The following is a 22,550-nucleotide window of genomic DNA, read 5'->3' as shown; positions in this document are numbered from 1 at the left end:
TTCTGGGAAGAGAAAGCAGCACAGCCATGTTTTACTGTTGCAGTACAGAAAAGCAAACATGACAAAGCTAACGTTACCTGTAAAGTATTTAAATCATGCAGTTATCGCAAACCATCGCGATATGCATATTGCGATATGCTCATTTGCAATGCTCCAATAATTTTGATATATTTTGCAGCCCTAGACTCAACATTGTCCAATAAAAACCAACTTACCTTTAAAGGTGTCTATAAGATTTTCAAGCTGCCATTCAGACAATTTTCCTCTCACAAACGTGTCCATGAGTGGCAGCAGTCAATAAAATGAAATTTGAAAGTAAGTTAAATTAGAATTTCACATAGCCCAACTGCTGAATTTAGGCAGTTTCTATTCATTATTTTGACATTAGCTTTCAAATTCTGTAAGTAACTTCCATGACACTGTTTTCAACTGAAAATGGAAAACTTTTTATGCGTTTTTGGCTGTTCATTTACACGACAACAGTGTGTTCTGGTCCTGGAATTTTGAGTTTAAACTTAAGCTTTTGAAACCGGATTTCAAAGTGCAAAGTTTTGAATCCGATGCCTTTACTCAGTAACGTTACTGTCTCTCTCCATGTCAACAAAAACTGTCTGCGCATAATTATCTGATAATGATGTGTTCACATGGGGAGTTTCTTGACGAAGTGACATCGCCAACTACTGACCTGGCATGCATACAGCCTTTTAAATCATTTTCGCAGATCTGTGTAAAAGGGGATCGTTTTTAAAACGTTGACGTCTGCTTTTAATACATCGTTGCCCTCTAAACATTTCTGACATTTCGGCCCACGGTCATATCCGTTTTTTAAATCGGTGTCATCTGTTAGTTTATAAGACTTTATTCAGAGCAGTGCCATGACAAGTATAAAAGCAAGGCTGTAAAGGATAAACTCACCGTGTTTTAATGGCATCCGCAGTAAAAAAAAAAGCTGTATATAACTCCTAGATCTATTTTTCCAAAGCTCATATTGACTGGGGAGTTTTATTGAATTTTCTCAGACAGATATTTTTGAGTGTTTCAGCAGAACACAGTAAATAGCAGTACAACTTGCTTTTAGAGATGCATGTCTATTCGTCACAGCCTCCCGTGTGATGGCAAAGATGGCGCTGTTGTGAATATAGCAAAAAACATTATTTGGCCTCAGAAATTCTTATTATACACTCGGCCGATGACCACTGTCTTAATAACGTTACTAAATTATAGTCTTAGCACCTAAAATCTTAACAACTTGTAATTTGTTTTCAGGGCGAGAAAACGCTTAACATGAAATCGATTTATTTCTCCTTTCCTCTGACGCTGTTTGTAAAGATTGCACGTCATTCATATAAAAAACTTTTTTTTTTTTTTTGGCAAAAACTATTCTGGTTTAGAGTCCGACAGAGACTTTACAGAAGACACACGCAGACTGTGCTGGAGCTTACCTCAGTTGCTTTTCCTGACGAGTATTTCTAAAATACAGCAGACTTTCCACACACAACTCACTCGCTATTTCCCGCCGAATTTACGTGCGAGCCCTGTGAGGGACTAACTTACTGCGCTTGTAGGCCTATGGATTTCATACAAAACGCTTTCCTCACTTTTAAATACGCAACGTCCACAATGAATACGATAATAATTACGTGATTAATTTACAATTTAAACAGAATATTTCAAAAAGGCTGCATATATAGGCTAGCTGGTTTACAACTAAGGATTTAAGGATGCTGCATTTTGTCAAAAAATCTAACGGCTAGCAGTGTCTATTTAATGTTTCACAGAATAAATACGTTACCCCTCACACTTCCATATCAAAGACTGTATGTTGAACAGTGAAATTAGCTTGCTGTTACCACAACTTATTAAAAATATAGGTAAACATTCATATTAACTTACCATAAAACACTGCCCGCTCCAGTGCGTGCCTCCTCCAGTCAGAAGTGAAGAATCCAGAAAGTTCCGCAAAGAGTGAAAAAGTAATAAACCAGTTGCTGGGTCAAAATAACCCAACCAACTGTTTATTTGTGAATGACCCCGTTACAAATCATTTTACCCAGCATGAGCAACCCAATAATGTGTTTACAGTACCCCAAACAACCCAACTTTTTGACCCAGCACAATCAACCCAACAATTTGTTTACAGAAACAACCCAGCATTTTTTTGAGTGTAATAAATGAATCATTGATTCATTCATTAAAACAATTTGTTCAAAATGCTGAATCATTCAATAACAAAACACAGCACTTTAGTGTTGCTTTTCTTTTGTAACTATTTTCGTCGTTGAAATAGAACAAAACGATATTGCGTCTAAATTGTAAGTGACTACATATTAGCTAGGCTACTTGTTTATTAAACTATACATTCAATGTAACATTTGCAATCATGATATTATAGAACAGCTCACTTGGTCGTGTTTATGTTACTTTTACCATATCATATATTATTTATAAATAAAAAAACTCAACATTTTTAAAATTCAGAATAAAAACTTACTTTGAAATGTTTGAGCAAGTCCACCGCCGTTGCATGACCCATGAACTGCGAGCCGAAGTATCATGACTGGACGTGGTCGTCCACCCAGTAGCGAATATGAAGGTCCAACTGCTTACTTTTCGTGATCTTATTGAGACTCTCGTCAAACATGATCACAAACCCGTTGGACATATTGACATGGTCAGTCAGTTCTTTCGTTATAAAGGGAGCTAATCCGAATTTAGTAATATATGCCGTTTTGTTGCTTTCACACGAGAATGTAGCTGCAACCTCGGAGTCAGGAAACATGATTTTAAAAATCTCTGTAACGTTTTCATTTTAAGTGTAAGAGTACTGTTTTAGGGACCCACATCACCTCTGCCCGCAGAGTTGGTGTCGAGCCACAGTACGATAGAATGTTCCTTGGCTGTGGTGGCATTTCTATTGTAGAAATGTCTTCATTATTGATAGTCAGAGCTGTTTCAGTAACCGAAGAGATCCGCGGTGCACAGAATGGGTCAATAGGTGGTTTGCGCTGGTGAGCAGTGCTACACGCGGTGTGTTTGGCACCCTTCATATGGGAGTCCAGGGCCGTAACACCCATTGTCGCTAGCTTAAAAAATTTTCGCGGTCATTTCCTGGCACAGGCTTGACCCAAACGTAATTCGGATTCCTTGTCCACAGCGGATTAAACCGACACTTTCCCATTTTAGCCGACAAACTAGGCTAGCTACTATCTTGTTCTGTAATTTACCTCACTTGCCTAGTAACCATAGTAACGGGTGCGCGAGCTTTCGCGCTTACTGCTATGACGTGGAGCGCGAGGTGCATTCAACATTACGCTGCATGAATTTTTAATAAGCCTACACTAGTAACAGTTCATTTTGTTACGGAATGAACTTAATCCTAGGAAAAGTTAAAAAATAAAAAATAAATAAAAATAAGACCTTTGTAACGAAATCCAAGACTTTGTATACCAAATTCAAGGCTATTAAGGCCTTAATTTTAGATTATCAAATTTAAGACTTTTTCAATGCTTTTAAGACCCCGCGGGTACCCTGATCCAGTTTCCCCTGGAACAATTGGAGGCCGTGGAGGCATTTGAAATGTTTCTAAAGGAACCGTCAAATGGCCCAGCTCGACAGAGAGTGGTGAGTTTTCTTATTGGATGGTGCCATTAGGTTAATTGATTGTCCATCATTATTATTGTAAAGGTGGCACAGGTCCATGAGGGTGTGATCCAAGTACATGTATCACGAGTTCACACTTGCATACAATTAGAGGGGGTACAGTTTAATGTGTATATGGCGTGCTGTCTGGGGGGAGGGCTCAGAGCTCGGACTTCGGCCCAAACCCAGAGTATTCCCCCGTATGTAAGTGGTTAGGACTAGAAGTGTGGAGAAGGGGTGGCGGAGCTAAACTGTGAGTGGATTGAGGCGAGACTGCTGAATCTATATACTGTATATACACCTTACCACTCGTGTTAATTATCTGAACGTGGTCCTCCCAAACTTTTTTTAATAAAACATAATTTAGAAGAAAACTTTTTTTTTTCTTTACAGACAAAAGTAGAAACATAGAAGTTTTCTATGTTTTTCTAGATTTCTGGATGCTTTCAAAAGGAACAAAAACATTTTAAATGCACCTTTAAATTCCACTTGAGCTTAGAAATGTTTACCTTGCTGTCTATTTAAAAAAGATGTCTTTGCCTTTTAGATTTCTTCTTTGGCCACCATTGGAGGTGGTGGAGGACCTTACTTTTCAGTAAGTACATAATTCAAAGTAATATTAAATACGTTCAAAGTCAATAGTTTGTGAATGTTAGGGCAGCCTTAAAAATCGCTGCAACCATCTTACCAATATGACCGTGTAGCCTTTTTTTATTTAATTGATTAACTAATCCTTTACTAAACATGACTTTGTGTTTCATAAATGATGTAAAAAAAAAAATTGTATGTCATAAAAGATGTGTAAATGCATGAGTAAATAATTTACAACACTTTCTGCATCCCCTAATTTAAAGTGTAAACTATTCATCACTTGTAAATGTGTTAGGGTTAGGGGTTTTACATAATTTAAAATTATGTAAAATCGCTGGTCTTGGTGAGTATCCTAAGTCGGTTAGCCCTATATCTCAAGTGAACCTAGCCATGTTCATATTGGGTCGTTCGGTCTTTAAGGGGCAGCAATTTAATAAAACTGCTGCTGTGTTTTAAACAAACAAAGGACAAAGAAATTACTCACTGCTCTAAATAGGCTACCCTTTTCAACTTTACAAAAATATCCATCTATATATAATTTATACAGTAATGAATATGATTTTTTTTTCCACATTTGATTATTCAAATTTCTGTACCTGTTAGATCTACCCGAAAAACTCTAAAAACACTCTTTATTTGTAGCCTTTTTTGTTCTATTGTATTTATTTGTCCTATTTGTTATTTGATTTTTGTTCTTATTTTGTTACTGACTGCTTACTTGTCTTTATTAATGTTTTAAATTCACATTAATTGTTGTAGTATCAAAATTTGATTAAACAATTGATATTTCACTCGTCTAAACATTAGTACCAATGACCCTATCCTCAGCCCTAACCCTTCTGGAGCAGCTCTACATATGTGATGTACTATTAATTGAAAGATAAAATATGATAGAGCAATAGAATGAACAGTGAAAGTAACAGAGGCTCATACAATGCATTTTAGCAGGCTTAATTAAGCATGAAAATAACTGAAAGAAATATATATTTGATGAACAAATTAAGCCAACTAATATGATTTATATTCTTTTGGTTTATCTACTAATACGTCTAAAAATTACAAATGCAGTGAAAATTCAGGGATTTGATTTATTTTATTTTATTTTTTTTGTTTATAAATTTAAATGTAAGTATGAGGTTTGTTTTGAGGAATGTTGTATCGGTGCATCCCTAATTAAAAGTATTTAAAAAATATATCATTTCAATATTAAAATAATTTTTCACAAAATTAACGCTGCAGCACGTCTGAGATAAAGAGCTTTTTCACATGTCATGTCAAGAGAAACGCACCCCAGGTGTGGGCAACAGGCCCATCATGTTATCAAAGTAAATGCATGTAAACGTATTGGCTGCCTGGTGGTTCTGATAGCTTTGCTCGTGTACATTTATCTTGGATCTCCATAATAATAATAATAATAATAATAATAATAATAATAATAATAATACACACTGATGGAATGCAGTTTTGTTTGAGTTGTGTGGGTTGTAAATTGACATGTGAGTTGTATTTTAATTTAGTGTTGATTTTGGAATGGTTAACCTAACACTAAGGTCTCTGCTGCAACATATAGCTTGAATGTTAAGTCGCTTTGAATAAAAGCATCAGCTAAATGACTAAATGTAATGTAATGTAAACCAGGACTAAATGCAAGTAAATGGGAGTTTACCCACCGCTCAAATGTCAGAAATAGAGTTTATCCACCTGTTTATGTAATGTAATGTTAAGAGTTTACTTCCAAATAGAATGTTATAGGACCCTAACAAACTTAAAACATTACAAAACCACATTGATTTATCCACATACAATATGTGCTCTGATCAAGGGACCATTTAATACCACTGATATTGTTTGAACATTTTGGATGTCTTTTTTTAATGACCGATAGCGAAAGGCTCGGCACACCTTACCTTGATCATGAATTCATAGTTTACCCACCTCTTATTTTAACCTCCACAACCCTGTTTATAACTTTGTAAGTCACGTTTCTTTTTTAATTTAATCTCCTTCATACCTATCTCAAATATTTTATTGTGTAAGCATACTTGGCTTTGGACGCTACATACCATAAACGAACATATCTGTCTGTTTGATTACAGGTGCTGTGAGTATACTGTTCTCATCTAACATGAAACAGCAAGCTAAACTCGTTCCTTCAAAAAGTTTTCCTCCAATGAACAGGTGATGTGTTGTATTTGGCAGGTAATTTTAATGAAGAAAATGTAAAACTGAAATAACAAACACATAACAAATACAGATAAGTAAACAAAAATATATTCAGCACATAACAAATAATATATTACTCCTTAATTGGGTCTTAAGTTATTAAATTAAATATACTCACTGACGATGCCCCATGAACAAACAAAGACGGATGGATAGAGATGGTATTAACTACAACATGTACTTCTTCAACATGACTGCAACAACAGCACAACAGGAAATCTTCTTCTTCTGGTGTTTAATGGCGGTTGGCAAACCATTAACGGTGCATTACCGCCACTAACTGGACTGGAGTGTGGAACGAGAGATTAAGCAGGGAAGAAGAAAAAATAAAAAAAATAAAAATAAAAAAAATAAAAAAAAAAACTCATATATATACATATATATATAATAAAATAAATAAATAAATAATAATAATACTTATTAGACTCAGATTCTTTTAATTAATTCAGTTTCTTTAAGAAACCTAATTATATAACAATATATCTGACCTGCTGTCACAACAGGAAATGATCTCACTCACAGGAAATCTAAATTACAAAATAAAACACACGCCTTCAAAATAAAGGCATTCTACATTAAACAGTCTCTTGTAACTTTCTTAATTACACCACAGTGAGGAAAAACACGGTGACACGGTCCGCCACGGACGCGGAGGTCACCAAGCACGCAATCAGGTGGTTCAACCTGGCAGCAGATCGGGCAACGAGGAGACGTGTCCCGCCTCCATCCACACAAACTAAATAATAGGAAGATTGATTAAACAATAAATCATCTTTTTATTGAACCTCTTGTCGTTCACCAGTTATTTATTTTCTGATGCTGTGCATAGTGCAACATTTCATTGAAGTTGTGGTCTAATAGATCAAATATTTTATGTTTGCACCGACCTAGGCCTATAAAGCATTAAATTAGGTTTTTCATAAAATGAATGTAGATTAGCCTAGCCAAGATAGGCTACTTAACAAAATCTGAATAGGCTATAACCTGTAACGAACCTTATTCAAGTCTATGTCCGTCAAAATAAAACTCCACAGTCGTTGTACCAAAGACAACACTTCCTTTATTACAATTAGCCTAGAATAAATACAGCTTCTCAGAAAAAAGCACAGGTACGAGTATGAGGACAGAAGAGAAGGGCACGGGACAACACACAATCCCTCACGTCAATTCATCTACACACACCGTGAATCTTCAAATGCAATAGATTAATACAATGGTGACCCCTATTGAAAACATCACATCAACCTACACTGCACACATCATTAAGGCGTGTTACTCCGTTCCTATACTCCCCGACTCAACCCTCTTATACCGATCGCCCTTCACACACCCACACCATTCATTCCCTCATCCACACAGAAATAAGTTAAAACACTTCCCTCTCCCCCAACTTGCAGGACCCCGCCGTGGGGTGAAGAGCAGCCACGGAAGACCGTCAAGACAGAAAACACTCAATAAGGAGGCGAAGATAAAGTTCACTGTTATTTCTAGTCCATACGCATTCGGAAACGGGGAAAACACTCCAGTCCAATTATATAGAGTCACACGTCTCCCTAAGTTAGCACGACAGTCGGGCACAAATGCCAAAACAAACAATGCTGTGAGGTAATGGTGACACTAATAGTTAACCCCTCCCTCCTAACTCAACTCACACACACACACACACACACACACACACACACACACACACACACACACACAGACACACCACACACACACACACACACACACACACACACACACACACACACACACACACACACACACACACACACACGTCTAACTAACTGTCTATCTTCATCTCCGGAGGGCCTATTGCCCCCGAGAGACAACAAACCGTAACCCCACAAGTCACCCACCTCGAAGCCGCTGCTTCATCTCGTGCGTCTCTTTTTAATGAGTCCTTTGATATGCTCACAGGTGGATACAATCAGGGCAAATCAATCAGAGCAAATCACATGATCACCGGATAACATTCTACAATAATAGGCTATTCCATAAATGCAACTGTCAATTTTATATTTCCATTGAGTAGTGATTACTTTTGTATAGTAAATTTATGTCTTGTCTTGGAGCTTTTCTGTTAGGCTTAAATATTGTTAGGTTAAAAATACAAGGCAATGCAGATTTAAGCTTAGGTTTATATTGCTGTAGTAGCCTAGGCAGGCATAGTGATAGTTTTATCTTACAGTTTACTTTATCCTATTTTATCCTACAGCAAGAACAGAAGGGATTTTGAAAATGACCCGGGCCAGATGAGACAGTATTTTTATGAGTCCGTTGCGGGTCCGTGGCGGATATGTGTTTCAATTTGCGGGTCCCAAACGGACCCGCCCTGGATGTAAGGTTTTAATCGCGGATGCAGCGCGGAGCAAAGGCGTGTCCGCGATCTGCCTTCGTTTCGGATCCGTCATTGCGCGCAAGTGGACGCCGATACGGGTCCGTTTCGCGGGTCCGTTCCGGAAGCCACGACACCACCGCGGCCGATCCGCTGCGGAGTCCCTTTGCTGTGTGGGATGCATCTCTTACCCAGCTAGAAATGTTACGTTCCCAGGACGTTCTCAGAACGTCCCCACTAGTGTCAAGGACGTCGCCTAGTAACGTTCCGGGAACGTTCGGAGACGGTTCATGATGTGGAGTTCTTTAAAGGGTCGGGGGACGTTATTTTGCGGACCTCCACAGAACATTCAGGACGTTATCGGAAACGTGTTTAGGGGACCATGTTTTATTTGGAAATGTGATGTTCCCAGAACGTTCTAAGAACATCCCCACTGGTCTCAAAGGACCTGTAGGGAACCAAACTAGAATGTTACTGCAAAAAACACTTCAGAACCTTAATCAGGAATAAGCAGGCACGTTTAACACACTCAAAGATAAAATCAGTCATTTATTTATTTATTTGTGTGAACAAAAACAGATTTTCCAAATATTAGGAAACAGTAATAAAACAACAAGAACAACGATTTATATTAATTTTATGTTCAGTAAATGCTGAACAACAAGTAACAAAAACAATTATTTAAATTAAATATATACTGTGTGTGTGTGTGTGTGTGTGTGTGTGTGTGTGCGCGTGCGTGCGTGCGTGTGTGCGTGTGTGCGTGTGTGTCAGTCATTGTCTCCATCCCCAGGAGGTGCCCGAAGTTCTTTTTTCCGCTGCCTGAAAAAATCAAACATTATTATTACCAATCACTTCAACGACTTTTTAATTACTTTTAACTTCACTTTGTTTATAAGTACTAAGTAAATAAATCAAAACAGTTATGTTATTCTAGAGAATATGTATATATATATATATATAGAGAGAGAGAGAGAGAGAGAGAGAGAGGGAGGTCTCATTGAATAAAACAACTTACAGGTGTCGCGACCACCTTGGCACTGTGAGGTGCATGTTTTGAAGGTTTCCCCCTTTACATGTATCTATTTCCTTTTCTGTGTGTTTCGGAAATTGTTTGGGCACAAGCACCTAGAAGAGAAAAAAGGTAACAAAATAAATGTGAAAGTCTCTATGCAGGGCTCCAGACTATGCTGGAAAGTTTTTACAAGAACAACAGTTCACAGCTCCACCGAAACAAAAATGGAAAAAAAGAAGCACGTAAACATTTAAAATGGACCATTATTATGACGTTATTGTTATACATGATTACATTTTAAAATATGTAGACTAGGCTATTATAGTTATTATTATAGTTTGGATTATTTTATATTTTTATTTTAGATTTTTTATAATATCCCATGAGTCCTAATGCAATTTCAACTATTTCTGAAGCGCTTTTATAAAGAACACCGCTTTCTCACATAACGCAGTGAAGCAGCCCTGCACGAGAGAATAATTGATTCTCGAGCCATCGATATCAGATAACAGATTCAGCACCATCGCCTCGGACAGCACCGGGGAACGGCGCGATGTGGAAATAAAATTGCTACATTATGAGACACAATTGCCCTGTTCCCTCCAAAATTGATAAAAATGCATATTCTACAAGGGGGGTAAAACAATCTAAATAAATCTATGACGATTATCACTATTGAAATAAAATGCGAAAATAAATTAAAAGTGTTTCGCCATATTACAGTAAGTTAGCCTATACATGGCATGCAAAATATTAATTTTTATTTCAGCGTTGAGCATTATAAACAATCAAACACGAATCTGACGAGCTCATGATGCAATAACCAATCATATGAGTTTAGATAGTGAAGAAAAAAACCTGCTGGTTCGCGGCAGTTTTTGCCGCGTTCACGCCAGTGCCGCTCACCTCAGACAGAGACAGACACAGTCTGGATTTCACTGAATTCACTCGAGGAAAACTGTAGATGTAAGTAAGATATTAATTTAATCTTAGCCTACAATAATTTGTATTTATTGTAATATTGAAAATGTTTTTGTGCTTTCGTGAAATTAAAATATAAGCATAGACCTAATATTATATGGTGTACCTGCACAGGTTCGGGTACCCGCAGGTTTTTGCTCAAACGGGCGAAAAATATCCACCTGTGTCGGGTGCGGGTCGGGTCGGACACGGGGGAAACACGGGTTTAAAACAATCACATGCAAACGTAAAAAAAAAAAAAAATATGCATATTTTTAGGAACACATCTACAAAAATATGCCTGTATTTCAAGTTGATAAGATTAATTTTTGATAAAATAATTTAAAATCCACATCATTTATTTGTGCCCACGCGCCAAGCTCTCCCAGGAATAACGTTACCTATACTTCCACTTTTAAAAATTCATCATAACCGCTCGCGCGCGATCTGCTTGCAGTCGTCGAGATGGATGCTGAGGAGTGGAAGAAAAGAATAGCTAGTGGAGGAGATTGTAAAGTTGTCGACAATACGTCATCAAAAAATCAAGTCCAGTGTGTGGGAGAAATTTGGAGTTATCTGAAGAAAATATTGTGAACGGCTTATTTGCTGCATGCATTTTCGTGTTGGATAGCCGCAAATGTGGAACTTTCATTGCTGAGAAAGCACAGGTAACTGTATGACTGGCATACAAAGAAAGAGAAGAAAGCAGTAAACATTTGAAATGGGCCGTTAGTGAGGCATCAGTGTGCATCACAGAACAGCGCGCGATTCTTGCGCTTGAATGGTTTAAAGTAAAATCCCTTTTTGATGTGATAAATGAGCAGTTTCTTATTTTTTCCCGTTTAGAAGTCAAAAACGAGAAAACAAATTATCCGAGGTACAAGGGACAGTACAGACATTTTTGTTCTGTTTATCATTTGCTCTTTAAAAAGTTTCGTGATGAAGTGAGAAGAAGAGAGAAGTTTTGAAAAGCATAATTAAAACAATATGGGGAAGCGCTGTCCCCAATGAAGGTCAGTTTTCCTTTTCGGCCTTTCAGGCTGTAATTTGACCAGGCCTCATTGGTAGCTATTTTCCGCAGGATTCTCCTCACAGCGTCTCCAATGTTTGCTACCTCCCATCAGGCTCAAAAACTGTATCTATGCAACATATAAAGATAAATATTAAAAAGCATATGTTAGTGTTGCAATGGCACACGGAGCAGGGTTAATCGCTGGCACACAAGCAAAATGTGAGAGGTGTATGTATTTCATTACAGATAATTTAGCCTACATGCACACAGATCTACATTTTGAACTTAAAAATGGCACTTTGTTACAAAAAGGGTTGCCGACCCCTGTGCTATATCAACATAACCATCCTTTTTTTCCCTTCTGGGCCCTCAAGTTTTAATATGAAAGCTTGCAGCTCCTGCACTGTTTTGCAGGGCCTCTCAATGGTCTCCTGTGGTGGTGTTGTGATGGTTGCCGGACCAGGATGATTCTGTTGAATAGTCTGGACCAGACGCTCAATAGAATTTGAAATATCTGTCGACATTCCTCTATTGCGAGGAGCATCCGCATGCTCAGATTGCTCGATGATGAATGCTGGAAATCTGAAAAATGTTGATGGGGTGGGGGGTGGTCATCTTGACATTTAATTATTTGGCTTAGTATTCAGGCATATGTGTGGTACTTCAAGAAATAAAATATAGACATTTGGCATGACTGTATTGCCAATGCAATAGCTATGGTCTAAGTTTGGATAGTAAATCAAGTCAAGTCATCTTCATTTATTATAGCGCTGTTAAACATGTAGGATTGTTTCAAAGCAGCTTTATCGAGATAAACGTATAATTTAGGTAACAGAGATTGAGATTAGCAAGACAGTATAAAAAAAATGCAGCGCATAATCTTAATTTACTGAAGATGTAAAAAAAAAAAAACCAAAAAAAAACAATTTATCTTAACAGATGATTAGAATATAAACATTGAAACATACATTACCATGGAAGTAGGTATTAGATGAAACGATTTGGCAGGGATGGCTCATCTTCCTCAGGTGATGTGAGCTGGATGGTAGATGTCAGTAGGTGGTTTGTCTTAAGAACAGACATTGAAAGCATGTGATAAACTCATGTTCAGGGGAGTTGAAGTCACTTTTGTGACAAGGAATTTGTGTAAATTACACAAAGTGCCCAGGGACAAAAAATACCATCTACAACTCACAAGATATAAGGAGCACTCCAACCAAATCAAAAACATTTTTAAAAATAGGATGTTCATTAGGAAATCTGTTTGTATTTCACACAAAATAGCCTCTTCCCGTCAAGCTGGCACAATGCACTTATTTGCAAGGTTCTCTAAATTGACACCGGGACACACCAACCATCAAATACAAACACAACACACACAAGAAATGAACACCAAAAGTGAATTCTGTTACTTACAACTTAGAGGCTTGGGGAGGCTTGATGGCTGTTTGAGAGGATGTGGGACATTTTTCTTCCCTCCTTTTTATGTCAGGAAGCTCACATTCTCTATAATTCGAGGATGAAAAGTTTATATACAGTTTAGTTTTATACAAGTAGTTTCTCGGCATGCATAATTAATGATTTTATTACATAAAACACGGAAGTATGCACATGACAAAAAGTCAATCGCGTGTGTTTACCTTCACTCCTGTCCATATTTTGATGGTACCTTTTTTTTTTTTTAGCCGCTCTGTTAGCACCATCTTCTTCTGTGTCCACGTTTGAAACATTGTCTACAGCCTTTTTTGGCTCGCTCTCTGCTGTCTTATAGTCAGTCTAAGGACACAAGTAAATTTGAGTTGTCTTTATTTAAGTTTTTGTACAAGGCAGTCTACTATGTAAAAAGGGAGGTAAGTCCATATGACTATATATTTATTCAGTTTTCAGCTCACCAGTCTCGGAGAGTATTCTTATTTTTGTGCCGCTTCCAGAGCCCGTAGCTGGCCTTTGGGAGGCCTTTGCCATGGCAGCAGCGTTCTACGGGGCCATACAAATCAGAAACTAAAACATTTCAGGGAAAAAGTGTAATCACATCTTATTTTATTTCCGGTTATAATTATGTATGTGTGTGTGTGGGTATGTCTGCACGGGCAATGTACCCTTCACCCATTCCCTCCCCTACCCATAATGCAGGCTCCACAGCAATTGCATTTTTTTTTGTTCAAACATAAACTATGTGTAACTGCCAACATACATTACCAAACAGAAGAACATACACTCCTTAGAAAGGACGGGCCAACAAATATGAAACTCTAAGTTAAAGACATTCAAAGCAATGACCGACAAAAATCGAATACTAACTGATGTAAGATCTTTCCATATGTCATTAATCAAGGTCATGAAGGAGTATGAAAATACAACTTTGCGCGGCCAATGCCCGTCCTCAAGGCAATCATTGCCCTTCCGTGCAAAGTTTGTCTGTCCAGGGATAAATCTCCATCTTTGATGGACCCACACACAGGGCTCCATAGTATCACGAGTCACATGGCTCGTTAAAGGTACGATGTTAAGTGCGAAGAAGACTCTACCATAAGAGCTTTCGGAGTTGGTCCTCTCCAGAACTTCACAGTCAGTATGTTGGGACTAACAATGTAAACATTATCAGATGTGTTGCAACTTGGTGCATTGGTCTCTCTTCCCTTGTTTGTATAGGAATCTGTGACCAATTCGGAGCCGTTTTGCTGCTTGGACTCAGAAACATGGTTTCCTGATCTAACCATCTTCTTCAGCCTGGTGCATGTAGCACACATATAATAGGGATTAGCATGATTCAAACGTTCATTAGTGGTTGGCAGTTCATGGCACACATGTGCAGGGTAAATGCATAGACTTAACGTTCAAAATTCAGGGCAAGTCATAAACAATGCATGTCTCTGCCACCGTGAAAGAAATACGAGGGTGGATGGGCAGCATAGCAACCCCCTTAACAATCACATGTAAATCAATAACCCGTGGTACACATCTCAATGTTTAAACATAAATCATGTTTGTGAGTCAGCTGGGGACAAAAGATAACATTATGGGGAGAAGGTTTGGAGCACTGTCAGTTGGTACAAACCATCACCAATATTTAGCACAGTGGGCGTTTTTTCCAAACATCTCATGCGTTGTAATGTAATACAAGTCAATCCCTACAACACATTTCAAAGTAGCTGCCGCTAAGCAGGTTGCACCGCATAACAGTGAGAAAATCTCATAAGTAGGGGTTCATGCAAAGAACTCAAAACAGACAAAGAGCATGTAAAGAGAAGCCCCAGCATTAGGCCCGCAGTTAATTCCCAGGATTGCTGGTTTTCAGACAAATGCCATTTCGAGCGGCGAGGCATAAACCATAAGTGGGTCAAAAAAATGAGGCAGCAAAAAAAGAAGCACACAGCCTGTGCTTGCAAAAAGGTATTCAGGGTAGGTGCAAGTGCCGTCAAGGAGGCATTGTCACGGGGGGGAGAAACAAATAATTGAAAGAGCACACAGAATTGCACAAAAGTGGAAGACATAACAGGGATGCAAGGCAATCTTACATTCACATGAGGATTACAAAAGCAAGGTATCACAAGTCCAGAATCAAAGCCAAACCGAACAGATATGAGCTTGAATGAAGTCACAGTGGTGTGGGCTTGGGCCTCAGGAACAACAAGTGTCGGATGGAAGAACAACATGCAGAAAGAAAACTGTTACTGTGAGGGACAGTTGGGCAGAAAGAACAAACCCGTGGGGATAAAGGGTCATCCATTAAATAGTCATGGAGGGAAAGATCAAGCCCCAGGGAGGGAACTTGGGAACAAGTACATAGGTTGGGGGGACAGATTCATGGCAGATGAGTGCCAGTTCAGTGCAAAGACAAATTAATGGACTGGTAACCAAGACACCGATTTGGCAAAAGCAACAGAAAGGATGCCTATGAGTAACTCTTGCAATCTTTGAAAAGATGGACAGGTGTTTATTTTTTTTCATTTTGGGGGGGGCATTTTTGGACCTGCTTAGTATTCAGCATATTTGTGGGTAGCATTAAGAAATATAATATAGACATGGCATCCACCTGTATAACTCCTATGCAATAGCTATGGTCTAATTGTATGTAACTCAAGGCAGTCATCTTCATTTAAATAACGATCATGGTAACTACCGGATTGTTATCAAAGTAAACTCTTATCGGAGATAAACGTATAAATTTATGTTACAGAGATTGAATTAGTAGACAGTAATAAAAAATTGACAAAAGGACAATCTTAATTACTGAAGATTCAAAAAAAAAATTTTCCCCCAGGGCATTGACTTTATCTTAGGCATGTGTTCCAGAATATCACATTAAACATGGGATCTGTGGAAAGTATTATCTAGCACAGAACGATTTGGCAGGAGCGTTTCATCTTCACTCAGGTGAGTGAGCTTGATGGGATGTCAGTATGTGGTTTGTTCTAAGAACAGACATTGAACATGGGATAACCTCATAGTTCAGGGATTGACGTACTTTGACAGGAATTGTAACTTATCACAAAAGCCATGCCAAAAAAATACCAATCTACAACTACACAATATAAACACTCCAACCAAATTCCAAACATTTGTTAAAATAGATTTTCATAGAAATCTGTTTGTATTTCAACCAAATAGCCTCTTCCCGTCAGCGGCAAGCCTGTATTTTGGCTGTTCCTAATTCACCAGGGACACCCACCATCAAATCACCACACAACAAAAAGAAAAAATGACACCCAAATTTAATTCTGTTACATGTACAACTGGAGGCTTTGGGAGGCTTGATGGCTTTTGAGTGATGTGGACATATTTTCTTTCCTGCCTTTTTTTGGGTAGGGAATCTCACATTCTCCTATTAATTTCAAGGATGAAAACTTTTAATATACTATTTTAGTTTTTATACAGTAGTTTTCTCTGCCATGGTCATATGGCATGATTTTTATACTAAACCGCGGAGTAATGCATGGACAAACAGCAAGGGTCAGTGTGTTTAACCTGGTCACTCTCTGTGTCCACGTATTTTGATGGTACCAGTTTTTTTTTTTTTTTTTTTTTTTTTTCCCGCTCTTTTCGGCACCTCTTCTTGCTGTGTCCACCGTTTGAACTTTCTAACAGCTTTTTTTTGGCTCGCTCTCCTCGCCTCTGGCTGTCTTAATAGTTGTCTAAGGACAGAGTAATTTTGAGTTGTCTTTTAGTTTTTGTAATCATTCTTACTATGTAATAAGGGATGTGTACCTCCATATGACTATCATATTTATTCAGTTTTCTCACCAGTCTCGGAGAGTATTCTTATTTTGTGCCGCTTCCAGAGCTCCTTATCTGGCCTTTGGGGAGGCCTTTGCCATGGGCAGCAGCGTTTCTACGGGGCCAGTAGCAAATCAGAACCAACACATTTCAGGGAAAAGTTAATCACATCTTATTTATTTCCGGTATTATTATGTATGTGTGTGTGTGTGTATGTCTGCACGTGCATGTACCCTTACTCGCTACCTACCCCATTCACCTCCTCTACCATTAATGCAGGCGCCACAGCAATTGCATGTTTCTTGTTCAAAAATAACTATGTAAAATCCAACCTACATTACAAACAGAAGAAACATACACTCCTTAGAAAAGAGGGCCAATAAAATATGAAATCTAAGTTAAGACATTAAAGCAATGACAGAAAAAAAATAATACTAACTATGTACATATTTCCATATTTTCATTAATCAAGGTCATGAAGGAGAGAAAAGACAACTTTGCGGCCATGCCCGTCCTCAAGGAATCATTGCCCTTCCTTGCAAGTTTGTCTTGTCCAGAATCTCCATCTTTGATGGACCACATACATAGGCTCCATAGATCATCGATGTCACATGGCTTCGTAAAGGTACGATGTTAAGTGCGAGAAAGACTCTACATAAGAGCTTTCCGCGAGTTGGTCCTCTCCAGAACTTCACAGCAGGATGTTGGGCTAACAATGTAAACATTATTAGGATGTTTCAATTGTATTGGTCTCTCTTCACTTGTTTGTATAGGAATCTGTGAACGTTTCTTGGAGCCGTTTTGCTGCTTGGACTAGAACATGGTTTTCCTGATCTAACCATCTTCTTCAGCTGGTGCATGTAGCTCTCAAACGCAAAGGCACTGCATTTGTCTAATGATCCATATGTGGTGGCATCAGCAGTGAGGTGAAGCAGTGAGTGCACATTGTACACTAGGAATTCTTTCGCCCCATATATGTACCGGCCTTGTTTCTACAAAAATAGTGAGGAGCTCATGGGCATACACATTTGTGGTTTGTGTTAAATGGTGGAGACACTAGTATACACAAAGCCACACTAAAGGCCATGAAATGACTGTACAGGGATTCTGGCAGGATTCCCCGGAGAACAACTTTGCCGGTGTAGAGCATAAACTGCCTGAATTCAGTGGCCTTCCATCTCTCCAAATCCTCCAGACTGCGTGGCTTCCTGGCAAAAATATGGGGTATGTCACTTCTCAAATTCCTTAGCCTCTGATTGACCTCCCTCAGCTGAGCTGGCGATAGCCGATGCCCCGACTTGCCCTGTGACCATAGTAGGAGCATTTTTCTCATCACTCCCAGACAGCACTGGTGCATGTAGTCAGCAGGGAAAGACTTGATCATGTCAATTTGGAGATTGCTGAAAGGGGACAAAGCATTTTTCGTGATGATGTTCTGGCTGGTGTTGCTCTCTAAACTGAGACATCATTCCTCAAAGTGAGGTCATGCACTTGTTGGTACGTGATGCGCCCCTCCCAGTTGCCTTTTTTGGGTGCATTTGTCACAGCCATAATAACCTGAGAATTGTTTGATGCACTTCAGCATGGCTTTTGCTGGTGCATCACAGGTAATGCATCTCAATCTTACATTGAGTGTTGTTTCTCCCCATGCAAAGCCATTCATTAGAATCATTTTTCAGTTCATCTGATATGACTTTAATGAAGTCCAGTGATTTGGGCTTGGCCTCAGTAAGGGCAATGGTCAAAGGAAATGTGCTTGCTGGTTTTAGATGTACTGTGCAGAGTACAGGGCCAGAAAGATTTACCAGTGCTCTTAAAGAGTGGCAGTCCATCTACATTGAGGGAAATCTCAAGCTCAGTGATGTCTTTTGCATAATTGTTGGGATACCGATTCAAGCACATGATTAATTGTTCAGTCACTCCAAATTTAATGCATTCCACACCAGACACCATTTTGTCTTTCAACAGGATCCGTTTTTAATAATGTTTTAGTAGTAGATGGCAGGTGTTTATGCCCTTGATCCCTGAGAATTTTGAGCAGTTTTTTCTGCAGCATTGTGCTTGATATTATATTCAATGATCCACCTCTTTAAACTCCTCTGCTAAATTTTCTGTGGGCATATCAATGTTGGCAGTATTCTCAAAAAACTCTCCATCCATGTCACTACCGGAATATTCAAGAACCATATTCTCTGTGTCTTCTGCCATTGTATGTTTGTAGCGATGAGACTGCATTGATGTCAGTATTGACAAACGACATTTCATCGCTGTCACTATTAGATTCTCCAGTCATTGCATTTTTTAGGCCTGGGTTCCAGATTGGCATAGTGTCCCTGGGATTGTGTGCTTCACTGTCTAGCACAGTACTAGGACCAGCTGCGTTAATGTGCACACTTCTCATTTTCCTTTGCACCCTCTGCCATAGTCGTTTGTATTCTCTTTTCCTAGCTTCTGCAGGCATCCAGTTGTGTGACACAGCTGTGTGTTTTTTTCTCTGCAAATGGGTACACACATGTAATTTAAGTCGAAAAACCTAAAGATCATTCATTTTGAGGCAAATACAGTGATCTTTCATGCCACATTATAAGGTGAAAAACATCTTGATATAACATTAAATTTATCACATTGCTGTGAAATCCCTTTTTTCTGGCATGTCAGCAATATGCTGTAAATTTGAAAACCTTTTTTGCAAGCCTACCTTCTGAGATGACATCGTGCTAGTCTGTCTGTAGGGCAGGGTCTGGAAAGCACAGAAAAGAGGCATAAAGTGAATTGAAATCACATATACGTTGACGTGGGAGAATTTTATTTACACTTACTTCAAAGGATATAGATGATACTAGATCCATGCCTGAATTGTGACTTGCCTACCCGGTTGTGCATTAAAGTGTAATTTCTATAATAATAATAAAATTATTATTTATTTATTTAATTAGTTTTTATTTTATTTTGTTTGTTTGTTTTGTATACAGTGTATTTATGTTTATTTATTGTTTGTTCTGGTTTTGTTATGTAGGCTATAAAGAAAACCAATAAAAATTTAATTTCATGAACATTATTAAACATGGACCTTTATTTTCACCAAAAAGGCTTATTTCTGCTATTGTAGGCTCATTTTTTAAATGTAAGCGCAAACTGGGTATTGGCTGTTCGGCCAGAATAAGCTCGAGGTCGTGCCCCTCTGGAAGCGGAGTTTCGCGCAAAGTTACAAGAACTGCCGTGCACACATTCACGCGAAATGGGGTCTCGCGCCTACAGTGACGACGGCACCGCCGCGCTCATGCGGAGGTTGAGGGGCGCGCGCGAAGCCTGTGAGAAGGCGCGTTAATTTTCAAATAAAGTATAACTTACAATATTGATCATAATTGCATTCATAATTTATTTTTGAAGTAGCTAATGTTAACATGACAGACCCTAAAAAATGAATGAGCTTATCTGAAAAGGATAGATAGGCTACTCCTTTAGACCAAATGACGTCACGTAAACATAACGGTATTTAACGACAAATAGCCTATAACGGCGTTAACAGTGCGGACGAGTGGTATAAAGTTAAAGAAAAAGACGGAAAAGCAGTTTGTCTGAGTAAATGTGGTACATTTACTACTGGAAAAGACAGTCCGTCAATTTTATGACAATTTATTAAATTTCTTGTGGAAACGGCCGTTTTACCATGAGAAAAAGTCGCTCAAAAGCTACTGTCCTTATAGTTCCATATTATTATTACTATTATTATCATGTCTACATATTTTTATATGTCATTTGTTTTTGTGTTTTTAATTTAAATAAAATGGTTAATTAAAAAGACATTTACCTCAGAGAAACTGACAGTTGGGATGTCCAGTTGGGATGTCCACTGAGTGAGTGAGGTGTGAGTACGCTGTGTGTGAGCTTATATACCCACTGCCAGATTTAGAATGTGTCATATAACAGTTAGGTGTTAAACGGTTTTTTATTTTATTATATTTATATAATGATATATTGCGTTATAATAATTACGTTATATTATGTAAGGGATAATGTGAAAAAATAATAAAGAAAATAATAAAGAAAATATAGCCCTTTCCGTGTCTAAGCTTAGAATCCTGCGTCCATAGCAACCGCTTTGTTTGTCATGGCAACGGTACTTAGCGTCTGTTAACAAGAAATAATAGACCGCATTCTACATTAGAATTCAACCAAGCCATGTATACATTATTACTATTAATAATAATGATAATATAATTAATAAGATAATTATAATAATAATAATAATTATTATTATTACATTATTAATAAAATATAATATAAACGAAAAAAAAAAAAAAACAAAAAAAAAAACTGGGTTCCCAGTTTCTGGGCACCCAATAATTAACTAATTAATTAACTTGGAGTATATCTTCGTGTGTGTAGGCTTGGCCTATATTATTATTATAATACCATTATACCTACCATTATATCAACATACTTTGCGTTATATTGAAAGTATTGTTTTCAAATAAATAATTGTTGTGAGCATAATTTAGTATTATTTACTAATAAATCATTCGTATTATAATAATTATAATTTAGTATTATTTTTAAAAATTATTTAAAAATGTTGAAGTGCAAAGAAACCCAATAGTCATATTTCCCGGTTGTAAAATTTTTGTGTTTTATTCGTCTTATAGGCTACCTAACATTTCTTATGAAAAATCGTTCATTATTGTAATATATGAGATTATAAACGTCTTACCTGTTTCTTCTTCTCAGATGTGCAGAACCTGACTCATCCAAGTGATTTTTTCTTCGATGGTAAAAAAAAAAAAAATGTCTTCCCCCAGAATGAAGTTCAGTCTTGTGGTGTGATCTTTGTGGCCATCACATTGAGTTTGTGGACATTTTGAAATCGCCATTAACTTTGTCCACTTTATCAAGCAGCTGCTTTCCTGAATCGCTCAAGCGGTTTTTGTTTTTGTGTTTTTGTTTATATTTATATACATGGATTTTTATTTATTTATTTATTTATTTTTTTTGTTAATATATCTTCATTACCTAGATATATATTATAATTATACAACATACAAAAAGTAGTCAAAACACATCTAACAGAACAAAAGTTGATTATTTATTTATACAACATTAAAGTGCTTATTTTTAAATTAACGAAATGTCATATTAATCTTTATAGAAGATTCAGTACAATACAACAATCTTCAAACTTCATATTCATAGCAGATATAACCTTTAAAAACAGTCCTTTTTGTGGTGGTTTATTTTGCAAAAGCACAACGTTTTCTTGATATTGTGAGTTTACATAAATAATTTAAGCTTTGAATAATGTATTATTCTTATCTGTATGACCAGAAATGGAGTATTTTAAGTTGTTTACACTGTTGACAGGAAAAAATGCAAGAGATTGCATGGGCGCTTCCATGCCCTGCAGTGCGCGCGCTCCCCACTCTCGCACATAAAGGAAGGACAATGGGAGGTTATAGCCAGCACCAGCAGCAGTGGCTCACAGTTGAATGGGTCTGCAGCTCTCCCTTCTGAATACAAACAGAGTCAGTCAGCCGCGGGTGTGGCAGTTGCCTCACCAA

General features: G+C 37.8%; 1 long non-coding RNA gene across 1 annotated transcript; it reads right to left on the bottom strand.

The window, feature by feature from the left end:
- Window positions 1-9,875: 9,875 nt before the first annotated feature.
- Window positions 9,876-20,953, bottom strand: LOC122142315. Its single transcript, XR_006158523.1, has 3 exons — window positions 20,807-20,953; window positions 19,694-19,735; window positions 9,876-9,919 (listed from the first exon to the last, which is right to left on the bottom strand). It is a non-coding gene; the product is annotated as an uncharacterized LOC122142315 (long non-coding RNA).
- Between the last annotated feature and the right edge of the window lie 1,597 nt (window positions 20,954-22,550).

The sequence above is a fragment of the Cyprinus carpio genome, chromosome B24 (assembly GCF_018340385.1).
Source record: "Cyprinus carpio isolate SPL01 chromosome B24, ASM1834038v1, whole genome shotgun sequence".
Taxonomy (NCBI): domain Eukaryota; kingdom Metazoa; phylum Chordata; class Actinopteri; order Cypriniformes; family Cyprinidae; genus Cyprinus; species Cyprinus carpio.
Note: the sequence above shows the minus strand (reverse complement) of the source record. Positions and strands in the feature narration are given on the sequence as shown.